The following is an 18,755-nucleotide window of genomic DNA, read 5'->3' on the forward strand; positions in this document are numbered from 1 at the left end:
AAGGGGGAGGGAGAGGGGGGCTAGGGAGAAATTGGTTAATGAATACAAAGAATGTTTACATTTTACAGTGATGAATATACTAATTATCCTGATTTGATCATCATATATTGTAATCAAATACTGACAGTCAACTCTGTACCCCACAAATATGTATAATCAATTATGTTTCAATAAAAAAAGAAGTTCAACAACCTTTCTTGATGAAAACACTTAACAAAATAAGTATAGGAGGAATGTACCTAAACACAGTAAAGGCCATATAACAAATCCACAGCTAATATCATACTAAATGGACAAAACTTGGAGGATTTTCCTCTAAGATCTGGAACAAAACAAGGATGTCCACTTTCCCCACTGTTATTCAACATAGTAGTAGAAGTTCTAGCCTGTGCAATACAGCAAGAGAAAGCAATAAAGGGCATCCAAATAGGAAAGGATGCATCCAAATAGAAAGTCAATAAAGGGCATCCAAATAGAAAGTCAAACCATCCCTATTTGCAGGTGACATGGTCTTATACATAGAAAACCCTAAAGACTCCACCAAAAAAAAAACACTGGAAGTAGCAAATGCATATGGTAAAGTGACAGGATACAAAATCAACACAAAAAAATCAGTAGCCTTCCTATATGCCAATGACAAAATGTCTGAAGAAGAAATGAAAAAGTAATCCCATTCATGGTAGCTACCAAGAAAATGAAATATCTAGGAGTAAATGTAACCAAGGAGGTGAAAGTCCTCTGTAATGAAAGCTATAAAACATTGGTGGAAAATATTGAAGAGGGCATAAGTAAACGGAAAGATATCCCATGTTTATGTTCAGAAGAATTAACATCATGAAAATGTCCATATTACCCAAAGCAATCTACATATTCAATGCAATCCCTATCAGTATACTGATGACATTCTTCACAGAAATAGAAAAAATGATCTTAAATTTTGTATAGAACCACCAAAGACCCCATAGAGCCAAAGCAATCTTGAACAAAAAGAACAAAGTTGGAGGCATCACACTTGCTGATTTAAAATATACTATACAGGTATAGTAACCAAAATAGCATAGTACTGGCATACAAACAGACAAATTGACCAATGGAGCAGAACAGAGTACCTTAATAAACTCACGCACTTACAGCCAACTGACATTCAACAAGGATGCCAAAAATATACTATGGGAAAAGACAGCCTCTTCAACGAATAATGCTGGGAAAACTGCATATCCACATGGAGAAGATTAAAAATATACCCCAAAGTCCCACCATACACAAAAAGCAACTCAAAATGGATGAAAGACCTAAATTTAAGACCCGAAAGTATAAAATTACTAGGAGAAAACACAGGGGAAACACTACACAAAATGAGAGTGGGCAGCACTTTTTTGATCAAGACTACAAAGGCACAGGCAACTAAAGCAAAAATACACAAATGGGACTGCATCAAACTAAAAAGTTTCTTCACAGTAAGGGACACTGTCAACAAAGTGAAGAGACAACCTACAAAATGGGAGAAAGTATTTGCCAACTACACGTCAGACAAGGGGCTAATATCTAGAATATATAAGAAATTTAAATGACTCAGCAGCAAAAACTCAAATAACCTAATTACAAAATGGGCAAAGGACCTGAACAGACCTTTCTCAATATCTGTTAGATTTTTTTACTTGCTGCAGGAAGAAAGAATACCTAACTGTCAATCTGTAGGGTGTCACTGTAGGGAGTTGAGACAGTTTGGTTGTAGAGCATGGGCTTGTGCTAGGTGATTTTTCAAAGAGATTAAGGAAGTTGGAGTCCGTTTTCAATTGGGTGCTGTTAAGAAGTAGGGCAGTCTTCACACTTTCCCTGAACAGAAGCATGCTTCTTTTAATGAACCAGGTCCTCTAATCTGGCAGAATGTAAAACTGCCAGAGATAACAAGCATATATTTTGCACTTAGGTGGCTAGGAATAACAGTAAGGAGTCTGATCCTATTTCTACTATTGACTGCAAAACACATGCACTCTAACTAGAGGACGCACTGCACTTTGTATATCAATTGTAGGTTTCCACATTCTGGATGACAGCATCTACAGGCTGGCATTCCTGAGCTGTATGCTTAGCTGAGGCCCTACTATTACACTATAAGGCTAGCTGCATCTCAATGATTCAATATATGGAAACAACGGTAGATCTTTTGTTCATGTGCCTATTGTCACACCATCTTTGCAATAAAATCAGACATCTCATTGAAGGACATTGTGCTGGTTCATCAGGTCACCTGTGTAAGCCTTTAGACAGTGGTGCTGCCATAGGCACTCCAAGCAAAAAAGATAAAACGATGTTTGGAATAGGTGTCATTTCCAGTAGGAACAAATTGCAGCACCCTTCAGGGTGGAAGGAGATGAAATTTAATCAAACTGCCACCAATGGCTGACTAGTTGACAGATGATATTGTATCAAAGGCTCGGTATTAGGCTTTTAGCAATAGCAATAGATACATTGGCCTTAATATAAAGGATTTCATGATGTTTCTTCTGTTTAACTATTACTGTGTAACCAGACACCCTCAAAATTAGTAACCTGAAATAACAACAACCATTTTATCATTTATTACCATTTCTTTAAGTCAACAGTTTGGGAAAGATTTGGCTTGACTCCTGTGTCTCAAGTACTCTCATGCCACTGCAGTCAGATGGTGACTGAAAGTGGAACAGTGGCAGATGAAGCAGATGGGGGCTTGCCAAGCACATCTCTCTCTCGCTCACTCTCTATCTATCCATCTCTATGTAGTTGCAGGACGACTTCGTACAGCTTCCTCGTAGCATGTCTGGCTCAGAAAAGCCAAACTTCTTACTTGGCAGCTTAAGATTTCAAAAGTAAGAACTCCAGCAAAACTACATTCCTCTTTATGACCTACCCTGGGAAGTCATATGTTGCCACTTTTGCAACACTATTGGTTTAAACAGTTATAAAATTCCACATAGTATCAAGGGTAGAGGAAATAGACCTTGACTCTCAATGGGATTTGTGTCCAAAAAGTTGAAGTTGAAGAAGAAAAGTTAATGGTATGGATCTAAATTATTAGGAGATGGATATAAGTATATATATATATGTAAAACAATATATAGAGAAATTATATGTATTGTATATACATATGTACACTTTATTAAAGTATAGAAATTTGAATACATTAAAAATTGTTACAATATGACCAAATTTTATTGGTATTCATCTTATCTCTCTCTCTCTCTGTCCACATCAGGGATAGCAACACAAACATATATTTTCATTTTAATAACATTCAATATCTATTCAACTATTTCTTAGTAGAGTTTTTTCAGCTTAACAATATGAGTTAGTTGTACATGTTTATTTTTTCTAAGTGTGAGCAGATAGGACATATTTTATTGCAAATTCTTAAAAGTTTATATTTAAATGCATTTTAAAACTACCTGATTAAGGGAAATTGTTCAAAAGAAACAATATTTACTTTTATTGCATTCTTTCTAATAACTCAAAGTGATAAAAAGTAAAAATGTATTTTCATTCCTTTTTAAGTTTATTTTCTTTTAAAAATCACTGGGGTCTTATTCACAGACTTCTATTATATTTTCTGATATAAAACTCAAATATGCACCTGGAATGTTTATATAACTATGTTTTCTATCTGGGGCATTAAAATTTACACCACACCTGGCATATGTTTCTAGCTTTCTTTTCTCTGGCATAATGATTTAAAAATTAATAAATTAGACTGGAAAATAATGTGAATTTAGGGATAGGAAATGGAACTAGAGAAAAGAGCAGAGAAGGCAATTTGAACAAGATACTGAAATGAACAGTAAGCTAGCAAAATTTCCATGTTTGAATAGCGGGGCAAAATGGTAATAATTCTAGGGAAATACTAAATTAAGAAGTTGTTACCTGCTTTCTGAAATGCATAAATAAAAAGACTAAATATTAAAAACTCAGAAAATCAAATGATAAGTGTAAACTTGCTGTCATAATTCCAAACTATAACAGGGGCAATGCTGACAGTGCCATGTTAGTAATTTTGCTGTTGCAGAAATGATTTTCTGGCCTCAAGACTTTGAAATATCACCTATATGCTTCAGTCCAGACCTCTTGCCCAAATTTCAATTTCTTGTTGCCACCTTCCTACTCCACATCTTCAGCTAGACATCTAAACTCAATATGTCCAGAAGTGAAGACTTACCTCACATTTGCCATCTAAGTAATAGCAATTCAATTTTTTTAATAGCTCTGGCCAGTAACCTTAATGTTATCCTCAACTCCTTTATTTCTCTTATACCTTAGATTAATCAGAAAATACACTGACTTTAATCAAACATATATCCAGGATCCTATGACTTCTTCCCACCTTCACAATCATCACCTTACTCAGGCACCATTCACCACTTGCTTTGAGTACCAAAATAGCATCTAACAGAGCTCCCAGAGTGCAATCTGTTAGGGTGGTAGTAATGTGACAAAAATAGCATCTAACATTCTACCCGGTGCAATGTTTGCCCCTATTCCATTCTATTTTAACAGTAACTCATTTTAGAGTATGACATTTCAATTCCCATTTCACTTCAGTAAAAGCCAAAAATTTTGCAGTCTCCTAGATTGTATCATCCCCCTCCTCAATTCCTTAATACATCATCCCTCATATTATCTCTTCCATCTACACTGAGTGTGAGTGTATCAGGATACTGCAGCATTTGTGCCGTAGTTTTAGCTATTTTCCTCTGTCTGCAACATTCCAGCCTCAGATATGAGCACAGAAGTTCTTTACTTTTTTCAATGTTTCTCAACAGTCACTGTCTCAAAAACTTCTATTCTTACCATTATAGTTAATGCTGTATTCTGCAATATCTCACTCCACACACTCACAAACTTTCTTCCCTGCTTTATTGTTTATTTTCTTCCACCGCACTTATCATCTTATCCCAGATTGTGTATTGTATTTATTGTTTATTAAATGCCTCGCCTTGTTGAGCTATAAGCTGCAGAGAGGCAATAATTTTTGTTTGATTTATTCACTTATATATCCCGAGGGACTAAATGAGTGTCCAGTATATAATATTTACTCAATAAATATTTGTTAAAAAAAATTTAGAATCATATGGTTTATAACCATAACAATACATAGTTAGATCACAAGGATGACCTCAGTATAATAACATCTCTATGGATCTGTATACTAAAAGACCTAAAGTAGTAAATAAAGACCTTATTAGTAGTTGTATCAGAAATACATTAGACTATCCACAAATAGATTAAGTCTATGTATTAGTAATGTTGACAAAAAATTATCAAAGAAAAATTATCAACTAAAATAGTGTGGTGAACTATTTTACTAGCAAATTTCCTGATTTCCATAAATATTTCACATCATTTTTTCTAGTTAAGGTTCAAAATTGTGTTCATTGGACTAACTGCATCAGAATCACCTCAAATGCTTATTTAAATGCAAGTTGCTTTGGCCCAACACCAGATTTAATAGGATCCAAATTTTGAGGGATGGAGTGGATAGAACCTGGGAATATAAATTTTTCTAATTTTTTTCTTTTGTAGATGAATTTTCTTTTTGGAAACTGGTGTTTGATACATTTTTTATTTAATTGAGAATAATAACATAAAAGCTAAATGCATCTGTCTTCCGTTCTAATTAACTTTTCTAGCAATATGACACCATTTATTTGAGATTCGCTCATTTGATACACTGAATCTGTTTCTAACTTCCCTTTAGTATGCTGAATCAATTATATCCTTTTCCAATCCTCTCCCATATCCTCTGATGTTTTCCCCTCAGAACACAAACGTAATAAAATCCCACCAGCTCCTCGAAACAAAAACTCTAAATTATTTGCAGTTACATTACATTTCCTTGGTCACTGAACTAATATAAAAGGCTAAACTGTTAAATCAGACTTACATGTATCAGACATCCAGTGTCAAACTTTACTAAAATTTCAAGGATAAAGGAAATTAAGAGCCACTGGTGTAGCAGGGAGTAGTCCAGGATTCTTAATACATCTCCCCAGGACCTGCTTCTCTTTACCAGATGAGGTTTTGAAGTGATGTGGGTGGTTTACTTCACTTACATAGAAGCAGCTAACTCACGTATGAAAAAATCTACATTTTTGTATTCCAGATTGTTATGTTGCTCATCGGGCATTTTACTGGAGTATAATCTTTCATAAATATATAAATTTCATGTTGGTTTACCATAATCAATCGGTCCATGGGTATTCCGCTAAAAAATATTCCTTTTTTTTCTAATTTTTGCTAAAAACATTTATTAAATAAGAGTTCTCACAATAACAAAAATAATTAACTTTAAAGTAATTGTTTATGAGCACGTTTATAAAAATGTTAGATTAACAGCTGGGCAGTTAGTTCAGCTGGTTAGAAGGTGTTGGTAACACCAAGTTCAAGGATTCAGATCTCAGAACCAGCAGCTGCCAAAAAAATTATATACACATAAAAATATATATACACACACATATATATAGACAAATATATATATATATATATATGTAAAATATATATACACACACATATCATATTAGATTGGGTCACCTGTCTTCTTTCCTTCCTGGAAGCAAACCCTCCCTCCTATCATAGGAGAGAAATTATTTTCATGCCAGCTGCTTCATTCCTTCTTTTTTAGTTTTATTCTCTAAACTTGTTTACATTATTTTCCTACTGTAATAACTTGAACCCTTTCCTTTTCTGTTTATTGAATTATTTTTTAAAAAATAAATGTAATTTACTTTTTATTCATTTTGATACATAAAGTGAGGATATTCCACTAGATTTTACAATATTCTCTCAAAGCAAACAAAAACATATTTTTTCTCAAAATGTACACCAAGAAATGACAAAGTCCTAGAGAACAAGTTTGTTTTTTACCTTATGAATACTATCAAGCTTCTAATAATTTCTGTTTCCATTCTTGCTATGCTTTCCAAACCTAATAAAGCATTCTGTATAATAACCCCAACATTATTGTCTAACTTTCTCTAGCTTTTTCCATATCCTCATGTAATGTATTTTTGTTACTTTTTACATTTTTTTTTTTTATTCCTTTCTAGGTCTCCAAGAACTATGAACAGTCTTCAGCCAATAGCTAGCAAGAAAACAGGGACCTAAATCACACAGCCACAAGAAAATGAATTCTGCCAAGTGAGCTTGGAAGAGGACATTGATCTTCAGATGATATTGCAGTCCTGGCTCACATTTGGTTTCTCTAAGCAGAGGAACCAGCTGAATTATAACTGGATTCCTGCCCCTAAATGTGTATTGATTTAAGTGGCAAGTTTGTGGTGATTTATTTCACAGAGATAAACTAATGCAGATATTGGAACCTAGAAGTGGGGTGGTGCTCTAATAAATATCTAAAAATGTGGCAGTGGCTTTGGAACTGGCAGTGGGTACAGACTGAAAGAATTTAGAAGAGCACGATAAAGAAAGCCTATGAATGTTAAAAATGCTGCCGGTAAGAACAAAAAAGACATGAAGAACATGCTATTGGAAACTAGAGAAAGGAGGATACTGATTATACAGTGGCTGCAAGCTTGGTGAAATATAGTCCTACAATTATGTGCAAAGCAAAACTTGCAAGTAACAAATTTGATATATATCGTTTAGGAGACTGTTGTGAAAAGTTTTGAAGGTGCTATCTGGTTTTTTTCTTGCTGCTAATAATAAAACATGAGACAAAAGAGATAAATTGAGAAAAGAACTGTTAAAAAGGAATCCGGACTGGATGATTTTGAAACCTGCAGCTCCTCCAAATGGTAAAAAATGCCAAAAGTAAAATATGGCTGCTGAAAGTGTGGCAAGGAGAAATGACTGAGTGTGCAACTATAAAATATTTTGCTAAAACCCTAGAAAAATGAAAATGTTAGATATTCAATAAACAAAGGTATCTTTCAAGAAATGAAAGATGTGCCTCATAGATATCAACCAAACCAGAGGGTTTCTAAAGCTTAAGAGTGCTGACCCTCAGCCATCTCAGCAAGAGATCATAATAGTGAAGGATTTACCTCTAAAATCTCCATAAGATGTGACCCTTACCCAATGGAGTAAATACCAGTGAAATCCATGGAAGGTCCCCAAAATTCTCGAGAAAATTATTTCAGCAGAGACATTCCTATCTTGGACTAAAAGAGACAAAGAAAGTACCAAATGAAAAGAGGTTGTCAGATCATCCAAGTCTACTGTCAGGAAGGAAGTTGATAAAATGACTCAGCTGCAAACTTGCACTGACATTTATGACAAAGAAAATGTGCCTCAGAATAGAACCAAGAACCAAGAGGACAGAACTGAGAGCCAAGGGCAATTACTACCAGGCCTTATAACCTAAAAAAGAGAGTCCCATCATTTGCCTGGCTGAATTTCAGAACTATTTTGGACCAATGACTCTTTTATGCTTCTATTTATACTATGCTTGTCCACCATAGTATACAGGGGTGTTAGGGGGAGATGACTTGCCTAGTTACACAGTCTCACAGATGGCAAATAATTGGGTCTAGGAATTGAATTTTGTAGATTACATTTATGAACCTCACTTATACCCGACTTCGATTATTTAAATAATGAGATTTTGGACACTGAGTTGACAGGGTTTAGATGAGACGTTGGACTTGAGCTGACACTGTCATAGCATTAAACCTTTGGGTCCTTGAAAGTATTCTGCATGTGGGAGGAATGTGAATTTTTTAGTGTTATAAGAAAGACTGTGGAAAGCAAAATTCTAAGATGGTCCCCAAGATTCCTGTATGAGCTTATCAACCATGTTATTAAAAGATTCAATATTCTTACTTAGTATTTATTTCCTTGGCCTAGTGAGTTCTGAGAGTGGTACGTTAAAATCTCTAATAATAATTATTGATGTTTATATTTCTCTCTGTAGTTTTATCAGTAATTATTTAAGGCTATATTGTTATGTTTACATATTTTTAAAATCATAACAACTGTTTTTTTAACTCGTGGATCCTTTTACCAATATGCTCCACATTCCTTAGAATAATATTTAAACAAATATTTTTAGACATTTATTTAAATTGCTACACAGGCTGTTTTCTGGCTCAATTGCTATGGTCTTTATTTGCCACCACTGAGATTTTCTACAGGCATGTCTTTTATTTTTTATATATAGCTTATATAACATATATTACTGGATTTTAAAGTTGAATTATATAATTTATTTTTGATAAATAATTTTAAGTCATTTACATGCATATTCTAAGTAGTATTATATTAAGTTTTAATTTTATCTTATCAATTTTCTGTTTGTCATTACAATGGTAAAGGGAATCTTTTCAGGTTCGACTACAAACTCAGAATACTAAAATGGTCACATTTGGTATCAGATTTACTTAAAAGGGTGTAAGGCAAAAACATAGCTTGTCATAAGGAAAGTATCAGGTGTTCTTTACAGTAGAAGTGGCCTTTGAAGCAGTTTACATATAGCTAACCAGGAGTTATTCTCTATCCCTCAAGTGAGCTCGGGTGAAAGGAGGCCAGAATCACACCCATGGTGTGGGATTCACACAGGTTTGGAAATCTCATGCTACACATGAGTCAATATCTCCTGTAACAACTCAAAAAAAAAAAATAGCTTTTGGAAAGGTATGAGCGCCACTATCAGTGATACAATTTGGATATGTTTGTCCCCACACTTTGTCCCCACAAAGCTCGTGTTGAAATCTGATCCCCAAAGTGATAGTGTTGGGAGGTGTTTGGATCATGAGGGCAGATCCCTTATCAATAGATTAATGTTCTCCTTACTAGAGGATGGTAGTGAGTGACTTCTCATTCTACTACTTCCCATGAGAGCTGCTTGTTCAAAGGACAATGGCAACTCCCCTTCCTCTCTCTCTTGCTTCCTCTTGCCATGTGATTTGCACCCACCAGCTGCCCTGCCATTTTCTGCCATGAGTAGAAGCAGCCTGAGGCCCATGCCAGATGCAGCTGTTCCAGAATTGTGAGCCAAATAAACGTGTTTTCTTTATACATTACCTAGTCTCAGGAATTCTGTTATAGTCACACAAAAGTAGACTAATATGATCAAGAAAACATAAAGTTCTGCCTATCTTGTGATGCTCATAGTTCCTCTAAGTTCAGTTCTGATTTACTAATCAGTGGTCAATTTTATCATAAGCAATTCTGGCTAGTAACATAGCTACCATTTTAGTTTTATCAGGTATACAGGGATTAAAGGTGAAAATGTGATTAGGTCCCTAATCAATTTTCTTTAAGCTAATCAAAAGGGAAATTATCTTGAGTGGTTCTGAACTAATCAAATGAGCATTTTCAAAGAGGACATAAAGGTCAGAAATTGGAAAGAGGCAACAAAAGTTCATGATGACCTTGAAGAAGTAAGCTGCCAAGTTGTGAAAAGGGGGCCAAATGGTAAAGATCTAAGGGTGGCCTCTAGAGCTGCCAGCAATCCCTGACCAACAGACAGCAAGGAAATGAAGACCTCAGTTATGCAATTGCAAAGAACTTAATTCTGCCAGTATCTGAATGAGTTTGGAATAGAACTCTGAACTCCAGGTGAGAACAGTTTGGACAACAGGTTAATTTCAGTTTTTGTGAGATCCTGAGCAGAAGACCCAACAAATCTTTGCCCAGACTCCTGAACCAAGGAAATTGTGAGATATAAATTTGTGTAATTTTTTTAAAAATGGTGACTGGAGTGAATGGAATTGTGCCCCCCCCAAAATACATTGAAATTCCAACCCCTGGTACACCTTGTACCTATGAATGTGACCTTATTTAGAAATAGGGTCTTTGTAGATGTAAGCAAGTTAAGATAAGGCCATTAGGGTGAACTCCAATTCAATATGACTGGTGTCCTTAGAAGAGGGAAATTCTGACACAGACAGACAGAGGAGAACATCCTATGAAGAAACAGCACAGACATAAGAACGCTATGAGGCAGCTACAAACAAAGCATACCATGGATTGCCAGTAAATCACCAGAAGCCAGGAAGAGGCAAGGAAGGTTTCTCCCCTAGAGATTTCAGAGAGATATTCCTGCTGACATCTAGATTTTGAACTCCCAGACTTCAGAACTATGAGTCAGTATATTCACACTGTTTTAAGTCACCCAGATTGTGGTACTTTGTTAGGGCAGTACTAGAACACTAATACAGTAAATTTACGGTAATTTGTTACACAGCAATAAGAAACAAATACACAAGGTTTAAAAGCAGACTGATGTCAATTTAATTCTTCTTTTATTATTTTTCTGAAATTTTTAGGATATCTTTTTTTTTTTACTTTTATGTGGAATCCTTGATGTTTTATATTTCAAAATGTAGTTTTTCATTTGTTAATTTAGTCATGTTTGACATCTACAATTATTTTCAACCTAAAGTAATACATCTTTCTTTAATTCTTAGAAATTCTTGTTCTGTAAAGTCAGGTATATTACATTTAATTTTTTTCACTCTTTATAAAACATGTATACTTCTCTCCTCTATTGTCATATCTCTGAAACTATACATTTTTTATTTTTCACTTTACATACTATATGTGTGTGTTATATGTGTGGATATATTTGTGTGTATGTGTGCATACAATTTATATCATCGCAGTAATATTAATAGTAAAACACCGATGTATCTAACACCCACTTAGAATTTAAAACATTAACATGAACATCAAAATCTATGTACCCATAAAAAATTTATTTGATAAAATCTCCAGTGTTGATTATTTGAGAGGAGAACATCCTTTGTATAAATGTGTCATCTTGTCAAGAACTAAAAGTCTTACACTTAATTTCATGGATTAATTTAAGCAATATATCTTCCCATTCAAAATTAAAATCCCTAATTAACTCTTGGCTACTTTAGATTCTAATTACAGGGGCTTCCCTCTAGGGTTGGAATGTTTGGCTGGTTGAAATGAAAAAATTTGCAGGTAAATTCTCTCTCTCTCTCTCTTTTTTTTTTTTTTCTAATATGCTGAAAGTCTTCTATGGCAGTCTGAGATTATCCAAAGCTCTTCTATTTCCCTTATTAGCTCAAACAATCACCCCAGTTTCCCACTCCAATAAAGTATTTTCCTTGTTTTGATTGTCAGTGGTTGCAAACTATTAGCAATGGCTGAATTCAAGCAATTAAAGCAATAGATGGATTTTGTTTACCATGAATGAGAAGTTTCAAAATTACACTTGAATGTCTTTAGATGAGCATGAAACACAATCCTCAATAAACTTAGTCTCCTTCAATGCCCACTGCAGTAATCTGCATTAACTGCCTTGTTCATGAATACAGTAAAATCTATACTTCATGGATTAGATAGCAAATCTTGGAATATCAGTTTAGGATAAGCAAAGGAAAGGGAAAAAGCAAACTTCCTCAAGTCTTTATAGTACATTTTGATCATTTGATATAAATCATGATTTATATCATTCTCAAACTTATTAAGAATGAGGTGAAATATGAATTAATGAGTGGACAAAGCCTATATTATTTCTTTAAAAGTCACTTTTAATGTAAACTTACACTCCCCCTTTCATCCCTCTATATCTTCTATCCGATGTAGATTTAGATATTACTAATATTGTTTTCAATTATATATAATTTATTTATAATTATATACATAATTATACATATATTTGTGTGTGTATATATATATGTACATATATATATATATATACACACACACACAGCTTTTTCTTTATAAACTATTTTAAAGATTCATTCATGTTCTTCTGTGTCCATCAATCTATTGTTTCTATTTGGGGCACAGAACTCCATGTTGTACTTATATCATACTTATACGTCCTCTTGAACAGTCATAGACGCTAATATTTATGTCTCTATTCCTTGGCGTCACAGGTAACACTTTAATAAACATTGTCATGCATGCCCTTTATTGAACTACATGAGAAGTTTGGTAGAAGAGGAGCATAGAATATATACACCCAGGAGCACCGTTGCTAGGAAACAGGGTATTGATATAATTAATTAGACTGAGTAGAGCCAGACTGCTCTCCAGAATGGTTATATCATTCTACATTCCCAAGGGAAAGAATCATTTTATATATTTCCACATCCCAGAACACTTGGTTAAGTCCTATATAAATGCCCTTGTCCTCTTAAAATTGACTCTTCTGAACGAGAGTGCTGTGTGAATAGGGAATCATTGGATAAAAGGTAAAGTTATAATTACTGTCATGAGACACACAAATGTACAGAGAGAACAAAAACTCAGCACTGGGGAAGTGATACCTTAGACCCTGAAAGTAATCTGGGAGGGAAAAGCATTAATGATATTTTGTATTTTAGAACTGTCCCTGCAGCCTTCCACTAATGGGAATTGCTCCAGGACAGCTCTCCCAAATTGTGCTCCCACATGGTTGCAAGCATTGTAAAATTACCTGAATGCTAGGTCTGCAATCCCCTCCTAGATTGCCCTGCCATGGATTGCTTGCAATGCCCTTTAACCTTACTAAGGAGTTTATCAAAAAATGCAGCTTCTACATCTCTCAAGAAAAACAAGGGTACTTCAAAAAGTTGGTGGAAAAACAGAATCAAAAGATAATCTGCAGAAGCCACGAGTGAGGGCCTTCAGGAGCTGAGGGCAGTCCCTTCTGACAGACAACAGGAGCAGCTGGGGGCCTTCCTCCCATGTCCATGGAATGACTGAGAATAGAGATATAGAAGATATGAGAGTACTTCAAAAAGTTCATGGAAAAAATTGTATTATTATTATTTTTTACTAAGAATATGGATTTTTTCAAGCTAACTTCCAATTTTTTTATTAAAAGGTAATTCATTACACATATCAGTGGGGTACAGCACTGATTACCTATAGCTGTGCAATAAGTGGTGCTCGAATCAGGATAATTAGTATATTCCACACTAGCATCATGTGGTCAGCCCACTATTGCCACAAACACTGCCACTGCATGGGTGGTCTCCAACAGCCACCACTACAGCTACCACCACCACAAGGGCAAGCACACCACCACAGAAGCAGCCACCACCACCACTGCAACAGCTAACACTACAGTGCAGGTGGCCCACCAACCACTCAATGGCACTGACATGGGGAGGGTCACAAGTGGAGCCCAGGGAAAGAGGCAAGTAAGTACAGACCCATGACCCAGTGGCCCAGGAGGCATTATGCTGCCCCCCCCATGATAGCACACCTGGTGGTAGCAGGTACATGCACAGCTCATGTTTCAAAACATGACAGTTTCTAGAAATTTGGTATTAAAGTGAAGTATACTTCATAACCAAATTTTTGTTACTTCTGTAGACAATAAAAAATTGGTTTAAATGTTCTTATGGATACTTTTCTTTCTCTTAGAGACAATCTAATGAGCCAAAAAATCACTGTCTAGGAAAAAGACTTGATTATCAATTGCTTAAGTGTTAAACTATTTAGATCCTTAACCTGAAAGATTTTGATGGTTTGTTAATTTATAATAACGAACAAAATAATTAGTTGCCTTCTACACACAGGTAACTGCATAATACACATCAGTATCTCACTGAATTTATCTGCCAGTATGGGATAATTGGAATTGGTTGAAATCAGGATGTGGGGGGCTGAAAACTCACTCCTTTTTACTCTCCTGTATTAAGGCAGGAAATGATTGTTGTAAATTGGATTATTCTGGAATACATGAGCTGTTTATCTTCTGAAGAGAATTTGAATTTTGGTCCTAAATGCTTAGAGCACATCTGGCACATAGGATAAGTAAGATGATGAGTCATTAGACAAACTGCCAGGGTTACAATGGAGCATATGCCCATGTGTGAATACGAGGACTGCACCCTGAGGAGTGGGGAAGCATGTTTGGACTGCTGCTTTAATTTGTCTGCACATGATTTGTTAAGCAAACAAAAGAATATGGGAAGCATGCTTGTCTATGTGTGCCAAGACTGCAATCAGGCACTCCACCCATTTTTCACAGCCTGTCACCCCTGTGAGAGCCGCAGATGCAGAAGAGCTGGCTGCTGCACCAAGGTAAATACGAGACACAGCAGCCAGAAAGAATTCTGATCAACAATAATGTAAACCACAAATGCTGTACTGGAAGAATACACAGTGATGGAAAACAAACAAAAACAAAACAAAAAAAGGCATAAAATATTCACAGAAGACAAAAATTAGAATTCACTGTCATATCAACATAAGCAAAGCTCATGTATTCAGATTTACTACAGGTAACTGAAACAAATATTACTGTGAATTGTATAATAGTGATATAGAAACTCAAATATGATGGAAACTGAATTCATAGAGGAGAAAAACTTTTACTTGTGAGGGAAAATGGTTTGCCAAGGCACATAATAAATTTGAACCAGGGCTGAAATTACAACCTGAGCCTCATAATTCCGAATCTAATCATTTTCCACTGGAACATGCTGCCTCTCTGTCATCATCATGGCATGTTCTCTATGTCATCAATATCATTCATATTAGTGTCATTCATAAAATGTTGATGTTCAATATGTTATTTGCTCAAATAATACTGCTTAATACATTTAAATTACTTGATGTTCTAAAAATACAAAAAATAAACATAATACTTTTGTTAAATTCTTTACTGAACAAATGATGAGTAATTTAAAAATACTTAAGTAATAATGTATATTATCATTTTTCCTGTGACAATATTTCTTCTATTATTTAACCCTTTTGTTAGTTTTTCTTTTTAGTTTCCTGAAAACCCACATATGCTTATATTCTTAATTGTTTTAAGGAATATCAATTACATTTTTTTTAAGTCTCTTCTATCCTTTGCATTATTTCTATGTGTTTTGGAATCTGTAGTTCAGGTTTTACATCCTGATCTTTCTCTTGATTCTGCTGGCTTTCTTCAAATATCTGTTAGTCCTAGGTTAGTATTTCACATTTATAAATGAATTACTATGTTGGTTAATATTGGCATTAACATTTTATTCTCTTGCAATGGTGAAGAACTGTCAACCACTTAGTTTTCTCTGCATTACTGTGACAACTGCACATGCATTTTGTGTGGAATTAACCTAGGTTATGAGAAAGTGGACAGGCTCTAAGAAAAAGGAGGCTTTCATTTAAGGTATGTGTCTAGGGAGATGATTTAAACCCTCAAAATAACTATGTAATAAAGATGCTACTCTAGGGTTGGCATACTTAATATTTATTTAAAAACTGAGTGGCACTGATTTCCTTTTTCAAAAATTTCTTTGTCTAATTTGAGGATTGAAAGTTATCTTAATCTCTGCTCTCCAATTACCGCAACAGGACTTTTCTGTGGAATGGTTATTTAGAAAACATTTCTTGAATTTAGCTAATGGCAAATGCTACAGCCAGTTGCTCCTTGTACTCAGACATAAAACGTTTACATTTGCAAAAAGATAGTTCTTCCACTGCACTGTTTCTCTATTGCAGTTTCTTGTATGCAAACTGAGCTACACATTCTTCTCCTTAGGTGCCTCAATCAATAATTCACCTGCTCTTTCTCTTCCAGAAATTTGTCAATTTTTCTATTCTGCTGATGGCACTATTTCTTATTTTGATAAGGATTTATTCTTTTGTCATTTATATCTTAATAGATTTGGTACTTATCAGCTCTCCCTTCAACTGGATTTTGTGAAGGAGAAAGGGCAAATTTATGTGCTCTGCCATCTTGAAAGATACTCATTTGCTTTTTATCTTTATTTTTCATGGTTTTGGTAATATATTTTTAAAAATCATATAAATCTGAGACTATCTTTTTTTAAAATTTCTGCCTTTGTAGTATTTATAGAAAAATTTTAACCTATCCAATATTATACAGTATTTTCTTATTCATATTTCAATGTTTTGTAAATTTTTTTATCCTTCCATATGACAATGAGAAACACAATGGGCAAGAAATAAATAATAATTATAGGCATTAACTTGTCATTTACTTGACTCCACTTGAAGGGGAAATTAGGGTAGAATTCTCAAGGGCATTGTGTAAATGAACAAAAGATAGAATCAAGATAGTGTGGACTTGGGTTTTAAGTTAGTTTACTATAATGAGGATTCGATTAAAGTACTTATGGGACATCATAATCCTATTATTCTCCCAACTGGCATGGGTTATAATCAGTGTAAATAAATTAAATATTTAAAAATGTATAGGTTTAACATGTTCTACTTGGGGGGGGTGGGGTGTTTCCTGGAAGAAAACATCTCTTATTCCTGGTTTTTACCACAATAGCTCAGATAAATTCAAAGAAAGAGTCACTATGTAGACCATACAAAATTCTTTCCTTACATTTTGACTCTAGAGTTTTGGATTCTGTTAAACCCTCTGTAGAAATATAACAAATACTCTAAGTTCAATTCAATATATTCACAACCTGATTTTTTTCTTTGTCCAATATTGTCGTTCTTTTTAATTTACCTTTTCATAAGTCTTCTTTTGAAAAAATAAATGTACGGTTTAACTTTGTCCATGCGTGACACATAAGAATTGCATGTTGTGGTTAGTTTTTTAAAACCTGCCTAAAAATTCTCACTCTCCCTCACCAGGGATTTTTATTCAATTATATAAATAATGTGCTATCTTCAGATTTGCTGCTAACACCTTGATTCATTCTTTCTATTTTTAGGTTTTTTGTTTTTTGTCTTTATATGTTCTTATTTGTGAATTGTTTCATTTTTGCAAAATGAAGACTGCCTTTTAAACTGCCTTTTCTTTTAAAAAGAAAGCCTTTTTTATTATTTAAGCTTACTTGAAACTAAATGACGCTAATCAGCAATATTATAAATAAAACAAAATCTACTGGCCAATCCCATAAAAATAATCTTCAGCTGCTTCCTAGAATTCAATTATTTACTCTGAAATATTCATTGTTGATGAATAACAGTAAAATATTTTAGGTTACATCGTGCATTTTCTTTATCAAAAATAATAGTTTCTTTTGCTTTCCACTTATAGTCAACAATTGCATAGACATTTATGTCTTCATTTTCTCTTTAACTGTTGTCAAAGTACATCATTATTCATCGATTCTTTGACTCTGCCTTCTCTCATCTACTCTAACACCCACCTTATCGGAAGTGTTCTTCCTCCCCAGCCATTTCTTTCATGACCTCACATACTAATCAGGAGTGCAAGCCAGAAATATGGAAATTATTCTTGGATCCTCCCTTTTCCTAATGGGTCATCAGTTTCATTCAAACTTCATCCACTTTTCTTCTTTACCTTGCTATTAAGTTCATGCTACCATCTTTACTTTTCCAACCCTCTGAGTGGTTTCTTAGATTACTCTTTATTGAATAATTTCACACACTGCAGCCAGAGGTTTTTTTTTCTTTCTGGATTATTCTAACCCATAATTAAGATACATTAACCATAAACAAGACTGTTTTTCTAAGTACATAGTTGTACAGACTTAATAAAGAGGCCTCATCATGTTTGCATTTATGTATTTTGTTGTATATCTTCTCTCTATAACTGCATAACTATAACTTTTAGATATGAGTACATTCATGCTAGCAATTATTTCAATTAAAGTTGAGGTATATAGAGCAAAAGAATCAAGCATTAATATATGGTAAATGTGTTTATGTATGCATTTACTAAACATACTTTCTGATGGGATCAGTGCATACAGGGTGTTATGGCTGTAGATTAAACATATTTCCAAATTTGCCGAGTAGAATTTATTTCATTCTTAAAAAATAATTGAATATTTATTTCTTAATATATCATAATAAGTTAGGAGTCATTAAAATTTGTCATATTTCAGAATCAGTTTCATGGTAACATTACAGTC

This window comes from Cynocephalus volans, chromosome 1 (genome assembly GCF_027409185.1).
Source record: "Cynocephalus volans isolate mCynVol1 chromosome 1, mCynVol1.pri, whole genome shotgun sequence".
NCBI classification, from domain to species: domain Eukaryota; kingdom Metazoa; phylum Chordata; class Mammalia; order Dermoptera; family Cynocephalidae; genus Cynocephalus; species Cynocephalus volans.